Here is a 25,293-nt window from a genome sequence, read left to right as displayed (position 1 = left end):
GCTGAACTTAATGTACGGAAACTTACGGCGAATGTACATAACAGCTGTTCAAGACAAAACTGTTAAAGTAAAAGAGCAATACTTTAAATATATTTTTAACACAGAATATAACTTAAGATTTGGTAGCCCATGGGAGAACACTTGTTCAACTTGCTTGTCACTTACCGAGCAAATAAAAGTATGCAAAGATGTACAGCAAAAAGCTACTCTCATAACAACTAAGCGAGTGCACTAGTTAAAATAGATAATATTTTATGACCTTCTTAAGGAGGTCAAAGATGACTTGTTGATTTTGAGCTTTAATTGTCAAAAAAACAGGCGCTACCGAAACTTCTAATTTCTTGTTTTTATAATAATCATAAATTGACTTTTCAAATTTGAAGTCAATGCTAACCTAATGATTATTATAAATAAACATATAAGTAGAGGAAGTCGTCCTTGGTGTTGAAAATCCTTGATACTGATCTACCAGTTTTCAATCCATAAAAATAAACATTGAATTTCACTTCTCTACTCCTTATTCTATAACCATAAATCGATTGTTTTAAATTTTAAGTCGACGCTAACGTAATGATTATTACAAATAAACTTGTAACATATAGACTATTTATATTCATATAGACTACCAGATGTTGCTGGAACCACGTTTACGCGGCATTTGCTTTTATATACTAAAGTAACTAGAAGGCTTGGTATAAGTATATTGTGACCAACATTCGTTCAAAATATAAACTTTTCTATTAAATTATAACCAATCTTTGATACTGCCTCACTTATGAAGTAACTTTCGTCCTTTTCATCTCGGATGAAGACTATAACATGCTTCCAATTTATTGTTTTATAATAGGCATAAATTGACTTTTCAAATTTAAAGTCAATGTTAAACTATGATTATTATAATAAATAAATTATGTACAGGACGTCGTCATTGGTGTTGAAAATCCTTGACGATGATATATCATTTACCACTTCATAAAATGGAAGAAATATCTTTTCGTATTTACTAGCGGCGTCGTTTGAATTTTACTTATTTCTCTATTCCTTATTGTATAAGTATAAAACTTACAACATATCTACTACTTTAATTGTTTGAACAAAACTTGATAAAACACCATAACAAACAACATTTAATATTAACAATATATTTATACAATAGACCCAGATTTTGAATGCTATTCGCAGTTATCTCTTTATTTTTTCTAAACACAAGCGGCTATTTCTGCTTTAATCTTGCTATCATTTCTTATATTCTACATTCAATTAATCGTTGATCTGATACACCAGCATATTGATTCTACGAATCCATAAAAAAACCAAACTTAAAATTACATCTTCTGCAGAAAGAAAAACGATGATGTCTGCACTTCTTAATAACCAAAACTCAGACAGTGTTTTGCGCACGGCTTCTGCTTTTAACCTGAAACAAAAAATAATAAAATTATAGTAAATCAACACCTATTAGTTGTTTATGTTTTAAATAATATTAAAAGATGAAGGTTGGTATAAACATGATCTGGCTATATGTTATCTTAATTTACAGCAGATTTGCACAATTCCTTTTATGAAGCGCTTTTAAGGCATTTCCTAATTTTAATAACCCTTTAAACTTCGAAAATAGTAGACTGTGTGGATTGCGAAGCTCAAAACTAATTTCCAACATTGTTGCCTATTTCAAGCCAATATTAAGCAGGAGAGTTTCACGTTATACTCGGTTCGCTATTCCCAGTCCGAACTGTCTAGTGAATTTAGTAATTATTTTTTTGCGAAGTTAGTTTCCCACAAGCAGCTGGAAAAAAGAAGACTTAAGAAAGTGGCTGTTGGAGAAAAATATAGAACACGAACATCTAGTTTTAAAAGCTGAATTATTAAATAAGTGCAAAGAACACATTACTGAGAAAAAATTTGTCGTTGATCAAATGGCACTAAAATATGGTCATGAGGTCCTAAGACTTATCACCATATCACTGCCAGTACAATCCAATTGAATTGGTGTGGGGCATCACTAAAAACTACTATGATAAACATGCATGTAAGACAACCGACGAAGCCAGCGTTTTACAACTCTGGCAAGATGCACTAAACCAAGTCAATGAGGAACAATGGCGGAAATGTATTGAGCATACTGAAAAAAAAATTTTAGAGTCATATGAAATAGAACAAGTTATTGATGAAGTAAGACCTTTAATTATTCGTAATGATGAAGATTCAGATGAATCGGATAGCGAGTCAGATAGTGATGATACCTGTCCATAGATTAAGACATAGATAGAAAAATTAACACAAAAGGGTACCAACCACCAAAAAAAAACAAAAAAAAAAATAAAACAAACACCGCATGCAGTAGAGCCGGAGCCACGCCGCACGACGCTCTTGAATGCAAGCACCAAAAAAATTAGATTAGCAAGTAAGGTAGATTAAGGACATGACTGGACGAATGACTGGGTATTAGACGACGGATGAAAGGATTCGATGCTTGATCGCTCTCGACTGCACTTGGTGCAGAAAAGGGAAAGCAAGTATCGGCACACACAACCATCATTAGATAGCCGAACAATTGCTTTGACCGGTAGTGATAAAGCCAAATGGGCTAACCTATCACTTAAATGTAAATATACGGAAATCTCCCATTGCCTGACGGGGGATACCGCGAAATAGTCGAGACCTGGCTCCAAAGACCAGGGGGCTGGAAAGGAAGGAAAGCCGGAGCTGGTTGTACCGCAGGAGGACAACCTACCTCGGTGGGTTTGGGAAGGTGTGTGTGGGAAGTAGGAATAAGTCTTTGTTTTATATATATATTTTTATAGATATATTTATAAAATATATAAAAATAAAAATATAATAATATCCACAAGGAAACTAAGTTCCTGTGTTTGGCTGTATACCATATATTAAAAATTTTGAATAAAATCCTTTATAAAAAGGTATATAAAAAACCCAGTTGGGCTATGTTAAATTGGCAAAACGTTTTCGGAATAAGTATTCCATCATCAGTACCAAGTTAATACATGGATGTAGCCACTAAATATGGGGTTAAAAACCCTTTAAAAATTGCTAATTGAAATTTAGTTTACATTATGTCTGTTTTACAATTTAGATGGTAAAGTTACCGTTGGATTGGTAACATGGTGACATATGACTCTGCAATAAGTTGCAAGTCCTGAGTTGCCTGCAACTGAGTTGCTTTATTGAAGTCCTCGTAGACATACCGTCTCAGGACTTGCAACTTATTGCAGAGTCATATGTCACCATGTTACCAATCCAACGGTAACTTTACCATCTAAATTGTAAAACAGACATAATGTAAACTAAATTTCAATTAGCAATTTTTAAAGGGTTTTTAACCCCATATTTAGTGGCTACATCCATGTATTAACTTGGTACTGATGATGGAATACTTATTCCGAAAACGTTTTGCCAATTTAACATAGCCCAACTGGGTTTTTTATATACCTTTTTATAAAGGATTTTATTCAAAATATTTAAAAATATAATACAAAATTTTGAACACCCAGTATTAACATTGGCAAATTTTTTATGCTTAAATAAAAATAGAGTTTAGTACACGCTGAAAGAGAATTTTTGTTTTTTCAGCATAAATATTAACCACAATATTTTGAAGTTGCATGTGTAATATGAAAAATTTTTCAAAAACTTTAAATATCTCAAAAACGGCTATTTTTTCGAGAATGGTATCCCAATAAAAATCGATCCAGAATTTTACGTAGATTCTAAAAAAAAATAACAAAAAGCACAGTTTCTATTTAAAATAAGAAACTTAATGGCGACTTCCGGTACAAACGGAAGTCCTAGAAGAATGCAAATATTTAAAAAATGAAGAATGCTTTGCATAACCCATTATTCCAAGTTTGCAGAAACCAGTGACGACCAGAACTTTGAAAACTTTTAACCAACATGTTGCGTGAATGACCCTGTATATTTCATACTCAATGTTTATCAATTTACATTATGATATTCAATTATTATAAAACATAATACAAAGTTATTTTATTAAAAAAATCCCTAATGTCGTATTATCAAATTAAGAAAACCGTACATTTTTAATTTGAGAACCGCTGACTACCTGCGGCAAATCTAAACACACTTTTATTACTTATGCGACAGGCTAAAACGATCCTACTACATATATACAACCAAGCACACGTACTCATAACCAATATTAATAGTAAATAAACTAAATAGTAAATCAAATGGAACTTTGCGAATTACCGACAATCAATATTTATTTATCGGCACAATATAATAAATAGTTATGTTAAATTATAACAACTAAAATATATTTTTTAAATATATACTACCCAAAATTTGATGGGTTTAGTATACACTTCCACTATTTAGAATAATTCTTTTTTTAAAGAAATAAGTTGCAATAGTAGGATACTTGAGCTATTTATACTGAGAAGTAGGAATTGTTGTGTTGTAGGTTTCCGACAATGAATCTGTCAAAAAATGCCCGAGATAAGCGAATGGAGTATAAGGCCAACTATCAGTGGAATAAAAAATTAGTGATATTAACTATCTTTAATGGGAATTGATCACAATTGCAGTTGAAAATATGTTTAATTTGACGTTTCAATTTCCACTTTGAAAATTGTTCTCGGAAATAATAAATATGTGACGAATACGAAGTAGAAGTCAAATTAAATGTAATATTTTCAACTTAAATTGTAGTTATTTTTTTTTTTTATTATTATTATTATGTACTTGGCCAATTGACCATACTATTTTGTAACTTGTATTCACATATCTACAATTAGAGGTCCAGTTAGTAGTGAATGGGTACTAAAAAATGTAATTAATTTTTTTTTCCTATTTTTTTCTTTTATAGTTTATATTTATCTTTTTTTGTTTGATTTTGTTATATTTTTTTTAACATAGGGAGTCATTTTTTATCTCTATTTATTCCGTTTATGATCTCTTTTTTCTTCTTTTTGTTTAGTCATGTTTATTTTGTATTATATATATATATATATATATATATATATATATATATATATATATATATATATATATATATATATATATATATATATATATATATATATATATATGTGTGTGTGTGTGTGCGTATATCTGTATATGGGAAGTCCAATTTTTTAGAAAAATATATTATTACATGACCGGCATAGGAATATCTTAATTTATTTAGGTGAATACTATACTAAGTCCAAATGCTTTTAAAAACGAAATAAAACGAGAAACTATGTATACTATGTCCAGTTTGCCTTAAAGGTATATAATCTTATCTGGACTTAAACTTATATTCTTTCAAATGAAAAATTATGAGTCGTATCTTAAGTCCAATATAGGATTTTATGCTTCTCAATGAAAAGACTTTTTTTCTTTTATAGTTTATATTTATCTTTTTTTGTTTGATTTTGTTATATTTTTTTTAACATAGGGAGTCATTTTTTATCTCTATTTATTCCGTTTATGATCTCTTTTTTCTTCTTTTTGTTTAGTCATGTTTATTTTGTATTATATATATATATATATATATATATATATATATATATATATATATATATATATATATATATATATATATATTGTGACGATTAGGGTTTATAGAAGGTAATTTATAGGTTGTATACTACATAATATTAGATATTTGGTTGTTTTAAATAAGTTATATACTAGAGAATTTAATAAAAATATATTTATGTGAGGGCATTTTTAATAAATTAGGATATAATAATTGTAAAAAGTTGTATTTTAATATTGTAAATATATATAAGTGAGCCATGTGCTTAGGCAACCAAAAATACTCTCGGAGATTGACAGATATTTATACTCTGAAGTGACGTTTAAGAATATTTACGAATATAAGTGGGTTATAATAATATATTGTTTGAAATGTGTATTTTATTAAATTAGAATGTTAAGTTACTAATTTAATTATATATTCTGATCTGAAAAGCCTAAATGTCAACAAAATTATTAATAGAAAAGAATGGAATTCTCTGGATCTCCGGAGATGGCCATGTTTGCGAAATGGTTTGTTCCAGAAAATTCATACAAGTATATAATAGAACAAATTGGAACATGATATCTTACGAGATAGTTCTAGAATATCCAAAAACATATAAATACCCGTGATTTGGATTCAAGATGGCAGTTTTTGGCAGTTTTGAGTTTTTAGTTAGAAGTCAGGCAGTTTTTAGCAGTTTTATCATGAAAGTTAGTTAGAAGATAGATACATTTACTTAGTGAAGTCAATTGTTCAGAAGTTTTTGGAAGTTTTTAGTCAGAAGTCAGGCCAGTTTAATATGAAAGTTAGTAGAGTGAAGTAAATTGTTCAGAAATTTCAAGACAGTCAGTGAATCAGTTACAAATAGTCAAATTGTTTAATATAGTGAGTTAAATGAAGATTAAAAATTATGCATATAATTTAATGCACATTTATAATTATACACAAATAATTATTGAAGATAAAAAAGGTATATTGGAAGAAATTAAATTATATTATGGTTGGAGATTAGTATAAATCAACTTATAATAATTGGATATTGGTATATTGAAAAGAAGAATAAATATAAATGCTGTTTGCTGGTTTGGTTGGTGGTGTATACATGCTGGTGAAGAAAACTATATCTTAAATTGGTAGAAGCTGATAATTGGAAAAAGAAATTTCACAAAAACAAGGATAACCGAAGTACGAAGACTTTCAGTGGTGACTAGAATATATATAGTGGAAAACAGTTCATTTAGGCATTCAGTGAAAGAAAGGTACAAAATTTTGTTAATATAATTTAGTTAGTGTCATAACAATTTCAATTTTGAAGATAGTTTGTTTAAATTTTACATTGTCTATAGAATTTAATTAGTTTTATAAGAGTATCAATTTAAAGATAGTTTATTTTAAATTTACATTGGCTAGGTTAGATATATATGTGTGTTCCATAATAGTTATAATAAAGATAATTTAAAAAAGTACTTACAAACTAATTCTTTGAGAACCGCGATAAAAACCCTATATATTATATTATTAAATATACTCATTGCTCATCATTCAAACAAAAAAAACACATCATAACAATTTGGCACCCAACGCGGTGGCTCTCTATTTAAAAGAATTAGTTTGGGAAGATAAGTGCTCTCATATAAGTAAATTAATTATCAGTAGAAAGAAAAAATTATAGATTTTATTTTAATTATATTTGAACAAGTAAAGTCTCAAAATGTCTCAAGGAAAGAAAGGTACAAGAAGCAAAAAGAATGAAGAAGATGTGGAAGTAGAAACACAACCTATACAAGAGGAGAGTTTAGTACAAGTTCCACAAGATACTACAGAAATGAATCCAGAAAGAGAGGAAAATGTCAATATGGCAGCTTTGATGTCATTAATGATGCAGATGAACAAGACAATGGAAGAGAATTCAAAAGAAATCAAAGAAGACATAAAAAAAATGGAACAGAAAATGGAAGAGAATACGAAAAAATTGGAAGAGAATTCAAAAGAAGTCAAAGAAGATATGAAAAAAATGGAACAGAAATTGGAAGAGAATTATAGAAAATTAGAAAAGAAAATAGAAGATAATAATAATAAAATTGTAAAACAAATGGATAAAAAACTTGAAGCTGCAGAGAAAAAAGTAGCAAATGAAATAAAAAGTATACGGAATGACTACAAGAAAAGGATAGACAATGAGAGGACAGAAGTAAAGAGGATTATTCAAGATAATAAGATAGATATAGAACAGAAAATAGAGTTACAGAAATGTAACTTAGAAGTAAAAATTAACGAAGACAGGAGAAACACAGAAGAAAAATTAGACGATATACAACAAAATATCCAAATAAATTGTAATCAAAAAAGAAATGTGGAACAGAGAATAGATGATATTTCACAAATGAGAGACATAGGGAGACCTTACTTAAATTTAACAAATGAGACTGGGATTAAATTCTCTGGTAATATAAAAAATTTGCATCCTAGAGTATACATAAATAGTTTAAAACATAAATTAAGATTTGTGAATAATATTAATGATATTAAAGATTATATTAGAATGACATTAAATGACAATGCAGCAACTTGGTTTGCTAGTATTGAGAATGATTTAGATAATTTTCAAACATTTGAAAATAAATTTTTAAATTATTATTGGGGTGAACTAGAGCAAGCCAAGTTTAGAGAAATTCTATATTTTGGAAAGTATAATCAAAATTTAAAATCAAATATGGTAGATTATGCATTGAAATTGATAACAGTTGCAAAATATTTAGAACCACCACTTAGAGAGGATGAAACAGTCTTAAATGTATCTAGACATTTTGATGCTGATGTTGTGCAAACCGTAACTGTACAAAATATTCAAACCATAGATAGTTTTATTAATTTTATTCAAAGAATACAAAGAGGCAATATGACAAGTAATAAAAACAACAATAGCTTTCAAAATAATAAAAATGATATTCAACAATATAGACAATCATATAACATTAATACTAGGTATGGTAATAATTTACAAAATTTTAATAATAATAACAGTAATCCAAATAGACAGAACTTTAATAATAATACTAGTTATAATAGACAAAATTTTAATAATAATACTAATTATAATAGACAACATTTTAATAACAGTACTAATAATAATAGACAAGATTTTAATAATAGAAGAAATACAGAGCGACCTAACTATAACAGACAGGTAAATTGTGTTCGAAGGAATAGAAGCTGCGAAGACAGGGAACGAAGTAGTACAAGGCAGGAAAATGTGAGTAGAAGTCATAGTAGGGAAAGACATAGGACATCAGATCCAAGTGGTCAGATACAATCTGACAATTCTAATAATCAAAATTTTGTGCAGTAAACTTTCTGAATTACAAGTTAGGCCATTGCTATTATGAAAAACCTTCTGAATTTATTTCTTTAGATGAAGAGAAAATTATTGAATCTTTTAATTTAATTTATATAAATGCTTTGGCCAAAAATAAAATGATTAAGATTATGATAGATACTGGTTCAGAAAGTACTTTAGTCTCGGAGAATTTTATTTTTAATACATTAAAACTATCAGATATAATAAAGATTCCAAAAATTAAAATTATTGGTGCAAATAATAAGAAGTTGGGTGAAATTGATAAACTAGCCAATTTTAAAATTAATATTCTTAATAAAGAAATTAATATGCAAGGATTTATTGTCAAGGATTTATGTGTTGATATATTAATGGGAAATGATGAATTGGAAAAGAAGAAAGTAAAGATAGATTTTGAAGAAAAAATGGTAACTTTGGAAGGGCAAATAATTAAATTTATGCAGAAAGATGAGGTAGAAGAAGGAATAAGAGTTGATAGGATATTATTAAAAGAAAATAATGATGTTTATGAAGAAGAAATGTATTTTGATGATAGGGAAATGTCCCAGAAGAATGTAAAGAATAATTATTGTAGTGAATATTTAAGGAATGGAAATTTTAAGCAGATGGATGCCTACGAGGCGGAGTGCGTAAAATTGGAAGCAAGGAATAATGAGTACATAATGAAGAATAATGTTATTTGTAAAGAAGAAGATATGATGAAAGTTATAAATTGCCCTGAAGAATATAAATCAATAGTCATTTCCATATTGCAGCAACATAAGGGACTTGTCAATAAAGAAAATAGAATTGCACAGAATTATATCCATAGTATAAGAGTTAAGGAGGAAAAAGATTTTAAAACAAAATCATACCCAATACCATATAAATACAGAGAAGAAGTAAACAAAACAATTAATAATATGTTAGAAGATGGGATCATTGAGAAGGCAGACACACGTTTTATTAACCCCATAGTAGTAGTACGAAAAAGATCAGGTGAAATCAGGTTATGTTTGGATGCAAGGAATATTAACAAGATTACTGAAAAGCAATTTGAAGCACCAATGAGTATAGATGGAATATTAGGAAGAATTACAGGAATGTCATTTTTCACTAAAATCGATTTACAGCATAGTTTCTGGTTAATACCTCTAGAAAGAAAAAGTAGACAGTATACAGGATTTCAGATAGATGGAGTAGTATATCAATTCAAAGTAGTACCATTTGGACTTCAATCATCTTGCAGTGCTCTATGTAGATGTCTTCATGATATTTTGGATCAATATGAACATTTTGTAATTCACTACATTGATGATATCTTAATTTTTTCTAAAACGGCTGAAGATCATGAGAAACATCTAAAAATTATAATAAATAGATTAGACAAAGTGGGACTAAAAATAAATCAAGAAAAATGTACATTTTTTCAAAAAGAAGTCATATATCTAGGTTATAAACTTAACACTAAGGGAATCGAAATGGATCCAGAACGGACACAAGTCATTCAGGAATATAAAACACCACACAATTTAAGAACTTTAAGAGGATTTATTGGAATAATTAATTATTATAAAAGGATGATACCAGATCTAAGTATAAAAGAACTTCCATTACTAGAACTACTGAGAAAAGGTGTAAAATGGAGATGGGATCAGAGAAGAGAACTAGCATTCCAAGAGATTAAGAACATTTTTCTGTCAAATTTGAAAATATACTATCCTGACTACACACAGCCATTCATATTAAGAACACATGCATCAATAGAGAGATTATCAGGGGTATTATTACAAATACATGATGGGGTCGAATACCCAATACAATTCATTTCAAGAATTACAAAGCCACATGAAAAGGGTTACTCAGTTTCAGAATTAGAACTAGCAAGTATAATACACTGTGTCACAAAATTAAGATTTTATTTGTTGGGTAATGAATTTACAATAGAAACAGATCACCAAGCTTTAACGTCTATATTAAATAACAAATATGGAAACAGTAGAATACATCGGTGGAGTCTAATACTTAGTGAATACTGCTTTGAAATCAAATACATTTCTGGAAAATCCAATATAGTGGCAGATGCTTTATCAAGGTTAGAAAATACACCACAAAAAGGGCAGCGAACAATAAAAATTGGATTAAATCAATTAGTAGAAAGTACTGGATTATATTCTAAAGAAGAAATTATAAGAGATCAGATCAATTTGAGTGAAAAACAAAAAGTCCTTAGGAAAGATGGGGTATATTATAAAATAATAAATGGCATAGAAGTATATGTAATAACTAGAACTTTAGCAAAGAAAATATTGAAAAATTTACATAACAATTATATGCATATTGGTTCAAGAAAGCTATGGATGTTATTTAGGGACAATTATTTTGCAAAGAATGACATAAGTATAGCAAAGGAAATTACTAACCAATGCCCAATATGTCAACTAAACAAAGAAAAGAATTTCAAAAACCAGAACACATATAAATCTAATGTTGTATATGAAAAACTAAATACAGTTTCCATGGATTTTATTTCAAATTTAGTTCTCAGTCCAACAGGAAAAAAGCATATACTAGTGATAGTTGATTTATATACAAAATTTATTAAACTATATCCCTGCTCTAGAACAAATGTTAAAACATTAAAATTATATATTAATCAATTTTTCGAAGAAATAGGACCATTTAGAAATTGCATAATAGATAATGCTACATATTTTAACAACCAAAAATTTCGGACATTTTGTGAGAAAAAGGGAATCAACATTCATTTTACAAGTATCAGACATCCTCAGGCAAATCCTGCAGAAAGATATATTAAAGAAGTTATAAAATATTTAAGGATACTGTGTCAAAACCAACACGAAACTTGGCAGCAACATATACCACAAGTAGAATATTTTTTAAATAATACACATAATTTGAATACAGAGGAAGTACCAGAATATTTAATGTTTGGCCATATAGGAAACAGAAAGTGGATTAGTGAATATAATCAGGATATGTTAGAACAAGTAATGCAGAAAGTGAATAACCGAATTAGGAGGAAAGCTGAAAAATATATCAGAAGACAAAATCGAAATATAAAAAAACCAATCACATTTCAAAAAGGAGACCAAGTGTTAATTCGTTCACTTAGAAAAAGTAATGTTAAAGAAAACCGTTGTAAGAAATTACAACCAATGTTTGAAGGTCCATATACAATTGAAAATCAGAATGGACTAAATAGTTATGTGTTAATAGATGCAGAGAACAGACTAAGAGGCCTGTTTCATATCAATGACATCTTTAAGTATCATGAAGAGATTGAATAATATTTTCTATACCTTTAACACAAATATAATAACACTAATAACTTACTGATATATCCATTTTATTCAATAGACTTGATTTGTTAAATGGTAGATGGTAGATTTCATTATTTTGAATCAATTTGACATCATACTTGTTGAATTTTGTATATATGGAAATTAATTTGTACCCTAAAAATCATAATTTGGGGTTAGACACAAAATTCGATACTATAATTGCTATAAAAATGTCTTTCTAATATAATAAAGTGGAAAAACTTACCAATTTATATTGATGAAAGTTATTTTGAATGGAAATAATTCCTAGATTTTGTCTATAAATAAACAGAACACAATATCCATTATATTTTAATTAAGGTTATATTTTATTCTCTCCATTTGACATGACAGTTTGACCATAGAATAGCCGAACTGTGCTCCGTTGTTCTCTGCTTTGACATAGACAGCGAACAGGGATGTATTTAACACACTTTAAATAATAAAAAAAAAATTGAATTATTAATTTATTAAATTTAATAAGGTATGAGAAAATTAATATTTAAAAAAATAATAAGTAAATTATTTATTTTAAATATTATTTTTGGGGTATTGTGACGATTAGGGTTTATAGAAGGTAATTTATAGGTTGTATACTACATAATATTAGATATTTGGTTGTTTTAAATAAGTTATATACTAGAGAATTTAATAAAAATATATTTATGTGAGGGCATTTTTAATAAATTAGGATATAATAATTGTAAAAAGTTGTATTTTAATATTGTAAATATATATAAGTGAGCCATGTGCTTAGGCAACCAAAAATACTCTCGGAGATTGACAGATATTTATACTCTGAAGTGACGTTTAAGAATATTTACGAATATAAGTGGGTTATAATAATATATTGTTTGAAATGTGTATTTTATTAAATTAGAATGTTAAGTTACTAATTTAATTATATATTCTGATCTGAAAAGCCTAAATGTCAACAAAATTATTAATAGAAAAGAATGGAATTCTCTGGATCTCCGGAGATGGCCATGTTTGCGAAATGGTTTGTTCCAGAAAATTCATACAAGTATATAATAGAACAAATTGGAACATGATATCTTACGAGATAGTTCTAGAATATCCAAAAACATATAAATACCCGTGATTTGGATTCAAGATGGCAGTTTTTGGCAGTTTTGAGTTTTTAGTTAGAAGTCAGGCAGTTTTTAGCAGTTTTATCATGAAAGTTAGTTAGAAGATAGATACATTTACTTAGTGAAGTCAATTGTTCAGAAGTTTTTGGAAGTTTTTAGTCAGAAGTCAGGCCAGTTTAATATGAAAGTTAGTAGAGTGAAGTAAATTGTTCAGAAATTTCAAGACAGTCAGTGAATCAGTTACAAATAGTCAAATTGTTTAATATAGTGAGTTAAATGAAGATTAAAAATTATGCATATAATTTAATGCACATTTATAATTATACACAAATAATTATTGAAGATAAAAAAGGTATATTGGAAGAAATTAAATTATATTATGGTTGGAGATTAGTATAAATCAACTTATAATAATTGGATATTGGTATATTGAAAAGAAGAATAAATATAAATGCTGTTTGCTGGTTTGGTTGGTGGTGTATACATGCTGGTGAAGAAAACTATATCTTAAATTGGTAGAAGCTGATAATTGGAAAAAGAAATTTCACAAAAACAAGGATAACCGAAGTACGAAGACTTTCAGTGGTGACTAGAATATATATAGTGGAAAACAGTTCATTTAGGCATTCAGTGAAAGAAAGGTACAAAATTTTGTTAATATAATTTAGTTAGTGTCATAACAATTTCAATTTTGAAGATAGTTTGTTTAAATTTTACATTGTCTATAGAATTTAATTAGTTTTATAAGAGTATCAATTTAAAGATAGTTTATTTTAAATTTACATTGGCTAGGTTAGATATATATGTGTGTTCCATAATAGTTATAATAAAGATAATTTAAAAAAGTACTTACAAACTAATTCTTTGAGAACCGCGATAAAAACCCTATATATTATATTATTAAATATACTCATTGCTCATCATTCAAACAAAAAAAAAACATCATAACAATATATATATATATATATAAGAAATGCTGGATATTATTGACTGTCGATATAAACAAAGAAAGCAGTTTATTAGTGATGCAGTCAGTAGGTTTGGCCGGGATGTTATAGAAACACTCTTTTGACTTTTGGTCGAGCTTTCGGAATTCCTTTATTCCTTCTTCAAGACACTGTAATTAGAAGAAAATGTTGTAAATGTTTACACTTTCTTCTAATTACAGTGTCTTGAAGAAGGAATAAAGGAATTCCGAAAGCTCGACCAAAAGTCAAAAGAGTGTTTCTATAACATCCCGGCCAAACCTACTGACTGCATCCCTAATAAACTGCTTTCTTTGTTTATATATATATATATATATATATATATATATATATATGTGTGTGTGTGTGTGCGTATATCTGTATATGGGAAGTCCAATTTTTTAGAAAAATATATTATTACATGACCGGCATAGGAATATCTTAATTTATTTAGGTGAATACTATACTAAGTCCAAATGCTTTTAAAAACGAAATAAAACGAGAAACTATGTATACTATGTCCAGTTTGCCTTAAAGGTATATAATCTTATCTGGACTTAAACTTATATTCTTTCAAATGAAAAATTATGAGTCGTATCTTAAGTCCAATATAGGATTTTATGCTTCTCAATGAAAAGACATCCAGTATATAATAAAATACACACACGTCGAGTGCATTTACTTAAAACTTAATATTTATTTTTTTTAATATCAAGTTAAATGCGTAGTATAATCTTTAAGTGCACATCAAGTGCTGACTGTTTACAATTTATGTATTAATTTTATGGTACGAGCCCCAATTGATTGTGTTTACGACTTTTGGAAATTGAATATATCATTTCTACTTTATTTATTAGATTGTACTAAGCAGTATCTAAACGAAAAAGGGTCATTACTTAATGACAGGCAGGTGCATTCTGTAATATAGTATTTATTTTTTAATCTACCAGCATAGCAAACAGATTAAAAGTCAGAAACATTTTATTAAGATTTGTATTCAATTCAGTTTAATTCGAACCAAAAAAATTTAGATGGGTTTAGTGAGTCTACATTGCTTTAACAATGGCTCTTTATAAAAGAACTTTAAGGATTTTAGATTTGTCATTCTCTGATACGCCTACGTCTTTAAACACAGACCCCAGACTACAAAAAGGTAAGTCTTTATCACTAAATTATTATTTTTTAAGTCAATCGAAAAAAAATGCAATGTTTACTGCCTTTCTAAATTTTATTAAAAAATCATTTTTGTTAGTAATTATTTTAATTAATGTCTGCTTCCGTTGTAACAAAAATATCTTGTAGGTGCAGATAAAGAAATCCCACCACATCAAGAACTTAGCGATAGATGTGACCAAGATCCAATCATCAAATCAGCTACTGTTGCAGAAGAAAAGCACTGTAATCAAAATTATGTGGTAAGTACCGATCTTTATTGTAAGTGACAGCGATGATTCCATAAAAGATAAAGATTATCAACCAGATTCAGATAAAAGTGGAAGTAGACTTCCTGCAATTTTACCGGCATTGTCAGAAGGTGTTTCAAGTACATCTAATGCTGTACTAGGCTCCGTAGCTAATATAGTAGAAGGGACTATAAACCCCAATTCTCTAGTGACCAAGAGAAAAGTTGTCAATAAAACAAAAATAAAGCAAACTGGAAAGAAAAGGGCAAAGGTTCTTCAAAGTGATTCTGGAAAGCGAATGAGAGAAAAAGAAACTATGGCAGTGGAAAGGCCTATGTTAATAAGAAGGGTAAGAATGTTTCTTGCAAAACTTTAAAAGTGTCGTGCGGAATATCCTGCCACATGAAATGTAGTTCAAAATTATCTGAAGCTCAGAGGGAAGATATTTTCAAAAAATATTGGAGCAAACCATAATATCAAAAGACAATTTCTATTATCTTGTGTCCAAACGAAACCTACAGAATGACATAGGTTGGCACTCAGGAGATGAATCTAAACTAAGAACAAATACTTTAGTTTACTCTTTTATAATTAAGGGTATTAGAACTGTAGTATGTAAATCAATATTCTTAAACATGTTAAGTATTTCACAACAAGTAGTGAAGACTACTTTATCAAAGCGGCAGGATAGAAGCATGGTTCAACTAGATCTTAGGGGCCCTTATGAGCCAAGTAATAAGACAACACAAACAATTATTGATTCTGTGGTATCACATATTTCATCTATTCCGAAATATGAGTATCACTACAATTGGGAAAAGTCCAAGAAGAATTATTTGGGGACTGATTTAATCATTGAAAAAGTGTATAAATTATACAAACAGGAAAAACAGAGAATAATGATGCTACTGAACTCATAACAAAGCCCTGGCTGTATTGCGATATATTTAATTAGCAATTCAATTTAACACTTAAACCTCCAGAAGTAAACACTTCCGACAACTGCTATATATGTGCAGTTAAAATCAGAGCACCTCATAAAGATTCTGACAAACAACTGATTGAAAATAAGAAAGATATGCACTTAATAGAAGCAGAATGCAGATATAAATTTAAATCTGTTAATATGATCGAAGCAAAAGCAAATATCAAGCACAAAGTACTGACTGCTGATCTACAAAAGTGACTTCAAACGCTATTTTTGACTGATTGTGTAAATTCTTATAAGAAAAGATTATGGACTTTGAATTCCACTTTATACGATGGATATAACAGTGCTGCATATTGTGTAATGTAGGATGAAACTAAAGCGAACAGAGGAGGAAATGAAATTGGCCCAGCCATTTTAAAGTGGGCTGATCTAAATACTCCTTCCAAACACAGAGATCTAATATTGACACAATTACTGTAACTTTTTTTATCTTTATCTTTATAAGACAGCACCCTAATATGGGCTTTTTATAATTTCAGCACTTAATTTACTTTGTACCTTTTGACCTGAAGATGCTTTGCAAAGTGTAGAAAGCAAAACTGGTCGTTTTGGTAGTAAAATTAAATTGATTGTGAGTAAGTCTTATTTTATTTCTTTTACCTATTTCATATGTATTTCTTATATATTTTTTTTGTATTGTTTTACTTTCTTATTTTTATATTTTGTTAGATTTTTGTTTTTATTTCAACAATAAAAATCATTTCTTTAGTTATTCTATTCAAATAAAACCTCTTCTAATTCTAATCTAAGACTCAAATGAAAAATGAAATTGTGCACAAGAAATTAAATCTAACAATCAAATTACCCTAATTAGAAATTATCAGTTATAACTTAGACATAAGTGAATTTATGAATAGAAGAGAATGGGTCACAGTACATATTCCAAAATGAAATAGGTACTAGAGAATTATTTGCGATAATAAACTATATGGTGATAACATTAACTTACACTCATGTTGACTATAAAAACCTTTAGATGGAGTAAGACATGAAAACCTAATAGCAATACTCATTAATAAGAACAATCAAATTATAAAGACAAACCAAAGATAGCAGAACCAGAGTGCTACAGTACAATTTGATGGACTGATCAGCATTTATACAACTGATGCCACTCCCAACGTGCATCTCAATTTAAAAAATGTACAACATTACATGCTATATATTTTCAATATTATTATATGGAACTGAGATATGGATATTAAAAAAATGTACATCAAAAAGAATCAAGGCTTTTGAACTATAGTTATAAAGAACAGAAAAACATGAAAAGTTGGCTGTCAACAGCCACAGTAATGTCAGAAAGACTTAAAGAAGGATGCAGATTGTTAACAAAAAATATAATGTTCTAATTAGTAATTTCAGATCTGATATAAACACAAAAACCTAATGCTAAATATAAAAAGCCTGATAAGACTGACTGAAAATAATGTATGGTGCAGATGATATAATTTTGAACTACAGACAGCATACAAAGAACCAAACATTATAACATGCAAGTATAAAGATTGGAAATTTACGTTGGATGAGCCATGCTCAACAGAAGCAAAAGGAAAACACCAAAGAAAATATTGAGAGGACACCATTGGGAAAAAGGTCAAAAGGAAGACCCATACAATGGAATGGAATAAAGCAAAGAACAGATCAGAATGGAGGAAAAACATGGAAGAAAACAATAAAGGGTCGGCCAGCTATATTGGACAACCCTTTTTATGATGATACATTTGGGTATAATGGCAGGCATTAAATAGAAGTCTATTTCTCATAAAATGAAAAAATGTCATTTTAAGACTCACTCTGATTTTAACATTCATTAATATATTCTTTACATTGGTTTTATTAAAAGAAAATTAGGTAAATCATTTTTACAATATTTACAATCATATTGTAGGTAATCATATTTCAACATTACATAATGTCCCAAGTGGTCATGCACAAAGGGTGTGGCTTCATATACCTTACCTTGCATATATGAGAATTTTAATCACTAAATCACCTATCACCTACCTACACCAAAGTCTAGATTAACTATTCCTAAGTAAAATAAATCTCGATTTAACAAATAATAGGGCAATGGCTACACAAAAATGCTTGGGGATGTGATATTTGATAAACTCGGTTCGCTAATCCCAGTCCGAACTGTCTACTGAATTTAGTAATTATTTTTTTGCGAAGTTAGTTACTTTTTGACAGACTAAAAGTGGCTGGAAATTACTATACAACCAAGCACCCGTACTCATAGCCAATATTAATAGTAAACAAACTAAATAGTAAATAAAATAGAACTTTGCGAATTACCGACAATCAATATTTATTTATCTGCACCATATAATAAATAGTTATGTTAAATTATAACAACTAAAATATATTTTTTAAATATATACTACCCAAAATTTGATGGGTTTAGTATACACTTACACTATTTAGAATAATTCTTCTTTTTTTAAAGAAAGAAGTCTGTAATAGCAGGATACTTGAGCTATTAATACTGAGAAGTAGGAATTGTTGTGTTGTAGGTTTCCGACAATGAATCTGTCAAAATTTGTCCGAGCTAAGCGAATGGAGTTTACCAAAGAATATAGACGCTTATTGATACTGTGCACCATCTTGATTTTTTATTTATGTGGAAATGTATGCAACTAAGCATAGGATTAATATTAAAGAATATGATTAAAGTTAGGAAAATACAGAGAAAACATTAAGAATAGGATGCATGAGTAGTTATGATCTAAAGATATTACTTACATTCATTGTTCCAGGAAAAAAATACATTCATTGTTGCCGACATTTACGTGTGGTCAAATACATTCAAAAGTTTGATTAGAGAAACATATTTTCGAGAAAATGTCCCTATAGTTGTAAAAGTTGACTCTCCTGCATATTAACTTAAAAAAAAAACATTTTCTTTCTTAATTAACTAGCACATACAACTACACCAACGCCACACGCCATATATATTCTTTACCTATGCACGCCATCACATCAGGCCCGGATCCGGATGCTCCTATGAACGAGTTGTTGTCGTCCGCGCGCATGACGTCACGTTCAGAGTAGGGGCAGGCGGGAAATAAAGAAACCAATATAAATAACGACCAGTTTTTCTTATTTTATTCAAATTACAAAAGAAAAAAATCTGAGCTCTACACAGAAGTACTTTATATGTACCTAAATACATCTTTTTGTTTAAGGAATTTCAAAATATTTGCCTACAAATTAAAATTAAAAAAAAAAAACAGAAGCAGTAGACTAAATAAATTTGTATAAATAACTCAAAATCTCAATAATTAATCACAAAATATGTTCGACCATTATTTTAAATACTAAGTTAGCTTTGAATAGATAGAACTACCAGAACTAAATATGTGTGGTTTTCGATTAAAAGTTTGTATAACTAAAAGTTCTACTCCTATACTTATTACTAAGACAAATATACTAATAAAAATATGCACATAAATATGCATGTTTATTTAGAAAATATGCATGTAGCTAATAATAAAAAAAATATAAATAACTCAGAAAGTAGTGTCCGTTTTGTTTACAAAAATATTTTCAATATCTTTATATTTTACAGTAATTAACATTTATTTATTTTACAAACTAAGTTTAAGTAGAAAATCATAAATTTAAGTATTTTAACAAATATATAATATTACTTTAAATTGTGCAAACAATAAACTATTGAATGCTGTCCAAATTTTTTTAACTAAAACGTATGGCTTCTGAGTACCTACCTAAATATATTTGTAAATGGAAGAACTTTTTATTACATCAACGCTGATATTATAACAAGGGCATTTTCCAAATGAACGATAATATTTTGTTTTAAGTTATAGGAATCTTGAAAATATCAAGATATGACTGTGAAAGAAGGAAATTCCCCTAATGTTTACAATAGACTCTAGGTTTTTTCTGTTTATCTAAGAAAAAATATTATGAGCCTAAATTAAAAGCACTTAATTAAGTCCAATATATATGTTTTTGTTTTAGTCAAACAAAGGCAAGCTAACGCTATTGTACAAAAGAAAAATGTTAAGCAACTTTTCATTAAACTATTAAATGATTTGAATTTTTAAGATCCTATTTTTTCATTACAAGAATTAAAGAAACTGCCTGAAAAAAAAAATACATCGATTTATTATGAACTAACCTTGTGTCGTCACGTACCTATTAAAAAATATTCTCATATAAAAAAATTGAGTTGTAAACTTTAGTTCTGTTTGAAATATGGGTCTTGATCCAAGTATCTAAGTTGAGTGTATCGTGCCACGCCATGGCCCATCAGAGTATATACCCCCCTAGTAAGGTAACTCCCATAGAAAGTTTTGGAAGAGAGTTTTTAGCGCCAAATACGGACGGGCCGGAAATAATTTCATTTGGCGGCAAATTCAAAATGTAGGTTCTGAATTTTAGGAGCCAAATTCAAAAAATACGCTCAGATTTTAAGTCCTTAAAATTCAAAATGTATAAGTTTAATGGAAAATAAATATAGTCATATAATAAAAACTTATTCTATACCAAAATATATATCGCTCACTGGATGCAATAAAGGCACATCTAATAAATTAGACTTTGTAGAAAATAAAAGTTTGTAGTTTAAAAATAGTAAATTGAGTAACGCTGGGCCCATAACGGTTTCTTAATATTGTTCTGAAGCTATTTTCTTGTGGCATTTTAAATTAATTTATATTTAAATGGGAATAAGCCACAATTAAAGGTTAAAATACGTTTATTGACGTTTCAATTTCCACTTCGGAAATCGTTCTCAAAATACAAACATTAGTAAATTAAACAAATTTTGTTTTTTGTTACTTAGTGAAAAAATTCTTCTAATAATTTAATTTTATGTTTATTTTATTTTCTTATGTTTTGTTATTTATAAAAAAAATAAAATGATAAAAAAACTTTTTTCTTTATTTTTAAGAAAAAAATTTAAATTATTAAAAATGTGCCATTATTGACATTCAAAACGAAAATAAAAATAAATAAAAAAATGCTTTTTAAAGATGCTTTTTAAAGAAAAAAATAAAAAGAAACAAACTCATAACAATAAAAAACCTAAATATTTTGAAAAAACTGACTGCATAAGTTTCTAGTATAGTGAATAAAAAACAAAAAGCTACAACTATAACCATAAAAGAAAAATACTACCTAATAATATTTTTGTATAACTAAGTCAACCCTTTAAAATATGTTGCTAACTTATTTTAAACACACTGTTACAGCTTTTAAGTGTGCGACAATACATTAAAATTATAGTTTGCAAAAAACTTAAGTTAATAAAACAAACACAATATAAAATAGTGCATTCTTCTTCTGCTTAAATAGTGTAACGATAAATAATGACGCATAATATCTAAACTGTAAACATCCTTTCTTCCTAAGTCTTTTCTAGATCATACACCAGTCGGCAGAAACCCCAGGTAAATTCTGCTTGGTCACCCACGATTCAAAGTTTCCAGAAGCAGGTTAATTAAAACCAGTCCGAGTGACCTTCTCGTCTATTCGAAGGGAATCGCCGGAATTCTCGATTAACGGCATTTTATATTTAAAGAAGGAATTTTGTTGATGACAGTAAGTCTGAAAAATAACATCGCGTCGAGTTTTTTAAATGTAACGCACGTATTGTAATAAATGTAAATAAATTAAATAATTATTAGATTGAAATAAATTAGTTATATTGTACAAATAAAGACTTTAAACAAACTTGTGTGTAAAAGTGTTATAAATGTAGAACCTTTGATAATAAATAAAGACAAAAAATTAGATTATTAAAAATATTACAGTGGTGCCAGAAAAGTGGAATATATAAAATAAATTGTGAAAATGACTAAGATTTATGAGCTCACAGTTACGAATTTAAGAAGACATCTCGAGGATAGAGAATTAGCTTCTATCGGAAAAAAGGCTGAGTCAGTCCAACGACTAAAGAACGCTTTGGAGGAAGAGGGTTTTGACTCGGACACTTATATATTTGAAGATGCTGTCATCTCGTCGATTCCGAAATTAGAGAACAAAGTTTCTGGTGACATCGCATCATTGGAGAACAAAGTTTCTGGCTATATTTCGAAAGTTTCTTCTGATGTGGCCAAAGTTTGTGGTGATATCGCATCATTAGAGAACAAAGTCTCCGGCGACATCGCTTCTTTAGAAGACAAAGTTTCTAACGAGATTTCTTCTCTAGAAAGCAAAGTTTCTACTAACATCTCTTTGGAAATCTCCAAAGTCACTTCTGAGATGTCTGCCCTCGACGATAGAATGTCTTCGTTAAGATCAAGTTGCTGCCGATATGTTGGCCTTCGAAGAAAAGATATGGAAAGAGATGGAAAGGAATATGGAGGAAACAGGGACAGCAGAGAGAGAAAACAATCCAATTACAGTATAGACAAAAGAAGACGAGACGAAATGTAAGTTGGAAATACGGCCGAAATTTGAAGGAAGTGGAGGTACTGTTCATGTGAAATTCCCAACTTTCGACGGAAAATCGTCATGGAACAACTACATGGAACAGTTCGAATCAGCTGCAAGAGCGAATGGATGGTCTGAAAAAGAAAAGGCTGTAAACCTGACGGATGAGACGGATGATTTCGAACAACTTAAGAAGAGGTTAAATATACGATATGGCCACAAACATTTGGAGCATGTATATCAGTCGCAGCTTAAAAATTGAAGACAGAAGAAAGATGAGGCTCTTCAAGAATATGAGGTAGATATTGCCAGATTAGTACGATATGCTTATCCAACAGCTCCCGAAGACATGATGGAAAAATTGGCCGTTCAAACGTTTATTGATGGTCTTCGTGATCATGAAATGCAGAGAACATTGCGATTAGCTCGTCACAAGACGCTGGTTGATGTCTTATCCGCCGCCCTCGAATACGAGTCAGCTACGCAGGCCTCTGGCGGGTACAGTAAAGTTAGGACTGTAAAAGAGGAAGGATATGAAAATAAACTTGACCAGCTCGTTAATATGATGAAAAGTATTACACACAAGAAAACGAAGACCATAAAATCAAGAAACTCAACATCAGTAAAACTAGAACGAGTCGGCCTTAGGGGGCAGCTTCGACCCGGAACTTTTCCAAAGACCCTCTCATACTAATAGCTTCTTTAAAATGTCTTGCACCTAGTGTATATGTAGATGGAGAAATAAATCGTAAAAGGCATACGTTGTTGGTGGATACCGGAGTGACCAGAACCATTATACGCCCGACAGTTATAAACAGCCGTAAGAAACTGTTACCAACATGGTTACGACTTCGGACCGCTACAGGAAATATGAAAATGTCAACATTCATGGAGAAATCCAGGTACAATTAGGAATTGGAGCAGAAAAGTTCCTCCATACTGTTATAGTTGCTGACAACGAAGAGGACGTTATATTAGGAATGGACGTAATGAATATGCATGGATTCCAATTGGATTTTAAGATTAAGGTAATCAAAGTTGGTAACGAGGAGGTATTTCTTCATCCATATGATGACAACACTGTGCAAGCAGCCGTTAAAGTCGTGCATGCGAGAAGTCAAATGATCATAGTAGCGCAGTTACAGGAAATTGTGGACGAAAGGACACCTGTTATGATGCAGCCTTGGAACCATGACGACGAGGTTGGTCGAGGAATCATAATTGGAAAGGAATTGGTGACTTCGACTAAAGAAATACCTGTGAGACTTATCAATGTCAATGACTACCCAGTAACTATCAAGAAAGAGACAAAAGTAGGAACTTGTGTACCTGTGACATCCATAATCCGTCGGACGACAACATCTGATAATTCCAACGACAAATTCGATCAAATGGTTGCAGTTGCTGGACAGTTCTAAATTAGATGGAGAAAAGGAAATTAAGGGAATTTTTTCGGCAGTATCGTGATATTTTCGTACCGAAAGGAGGAAAGATACTGAAATATCGTGATATTTTCATACTGGCAATGCTAAGCCAATTCGTCAAAGAGCTCGACGATTACCACATGCGAAAAGAGAGGAAGCTGAAACGATTGTTCAGGAAATGAAGAAAGACGGGGTGATAGAACCTTCTACGAGCCCATGGGTCTCTCCGGTGGTCCTGGTTAAGAAGAAAGACGGAACAACGAGGTTCTGTGTGGATTACCGTTTGCTTGGAGGAACGTTACCAAGAAATATAGTTATCCTCTGCCTCGGATCGACGACACATTGGACACATTGGCTGGAAGTAAATTGGTTTCTACTTTGGATTTAAAGTCTGGATACTGGTAGGTAGAAATGGCCCCAGTAGATAAAGAAAAGACAGACTTCACCACAGGATCTGGATTGTGGCAATTCAACGTTATGCCATTTGGACTCTGTAATGCTCCTGTGACATTTGAGAGGCTTATGGAAAATGTGTTGAGAGGGTTATCTTGGAAAACATGCCTGGTTTATCTAGATGACATAATCGTCTTGGGGGAGACATTTGAAGATCATCTGAAGAATTTATAAAACGTTTTTAATCGACTTAAAGCTGCCCAATTGATGTTAAACCTCAAGAAGTGCCAGCTATTTCAAGGTAAAATTAATTATCTGGGTCATATAGTCAGTAAAGAAGGGGTGGCCATGGATAAGGGAAAAATCGATTCCATTAAGGAATGGCCAGAACCAACGGACAAACATCAAGTAAGAAGTTTTTTTGGACTATGTACTTACTCTCTCTCTCTCTC

At 29.8% G+C, this 25,293-nt stretch overlaps 1 long non-coding RNA gene across 1 annotated transcript; it reads right to left on the bottom strand.

The window, feature by feature from the left end:
* Nucleotides 1–684: 684 nt before the first annotated feature.
* On the bottom strand, nt 685–19,605 carry LOC140449671 (uncharacterized). Its single transcript, XR_011951862.1, has 2 exons — nt 19,365–19,605; nt 685–1,417 (listed from the first exon to the last, which is right to left on the bottom strand). It is a non-coding gene; the product is annotated as an uncharacterized lncRNA (long non-coding RNA).
* Between the last annotated feature and the right edge of the window lie 5,688 nt (nt 19,606–25,293).

Source organism: Diabrotica undecimpunctata, chromosome 9, assembly GCF_040954645.1.
Source record: "Diabrotica undecimpunctata isolate CICGRU chromosome 9, icDiaUnde3, whole genome shotgun sequence".
In the NCBI taxonomy this organism is placed as follows: Eukaryota; Metazoa; Arthropoda; class Insecta; order Coleoptera; family Chrysomelidae; genus Diabrotica; species Diabrotica undecimpunctata.
Note: the sequence above shows the minus strand (reverse complement) of the source record. Positions and strands in the feature narration are given on the sequence as shown.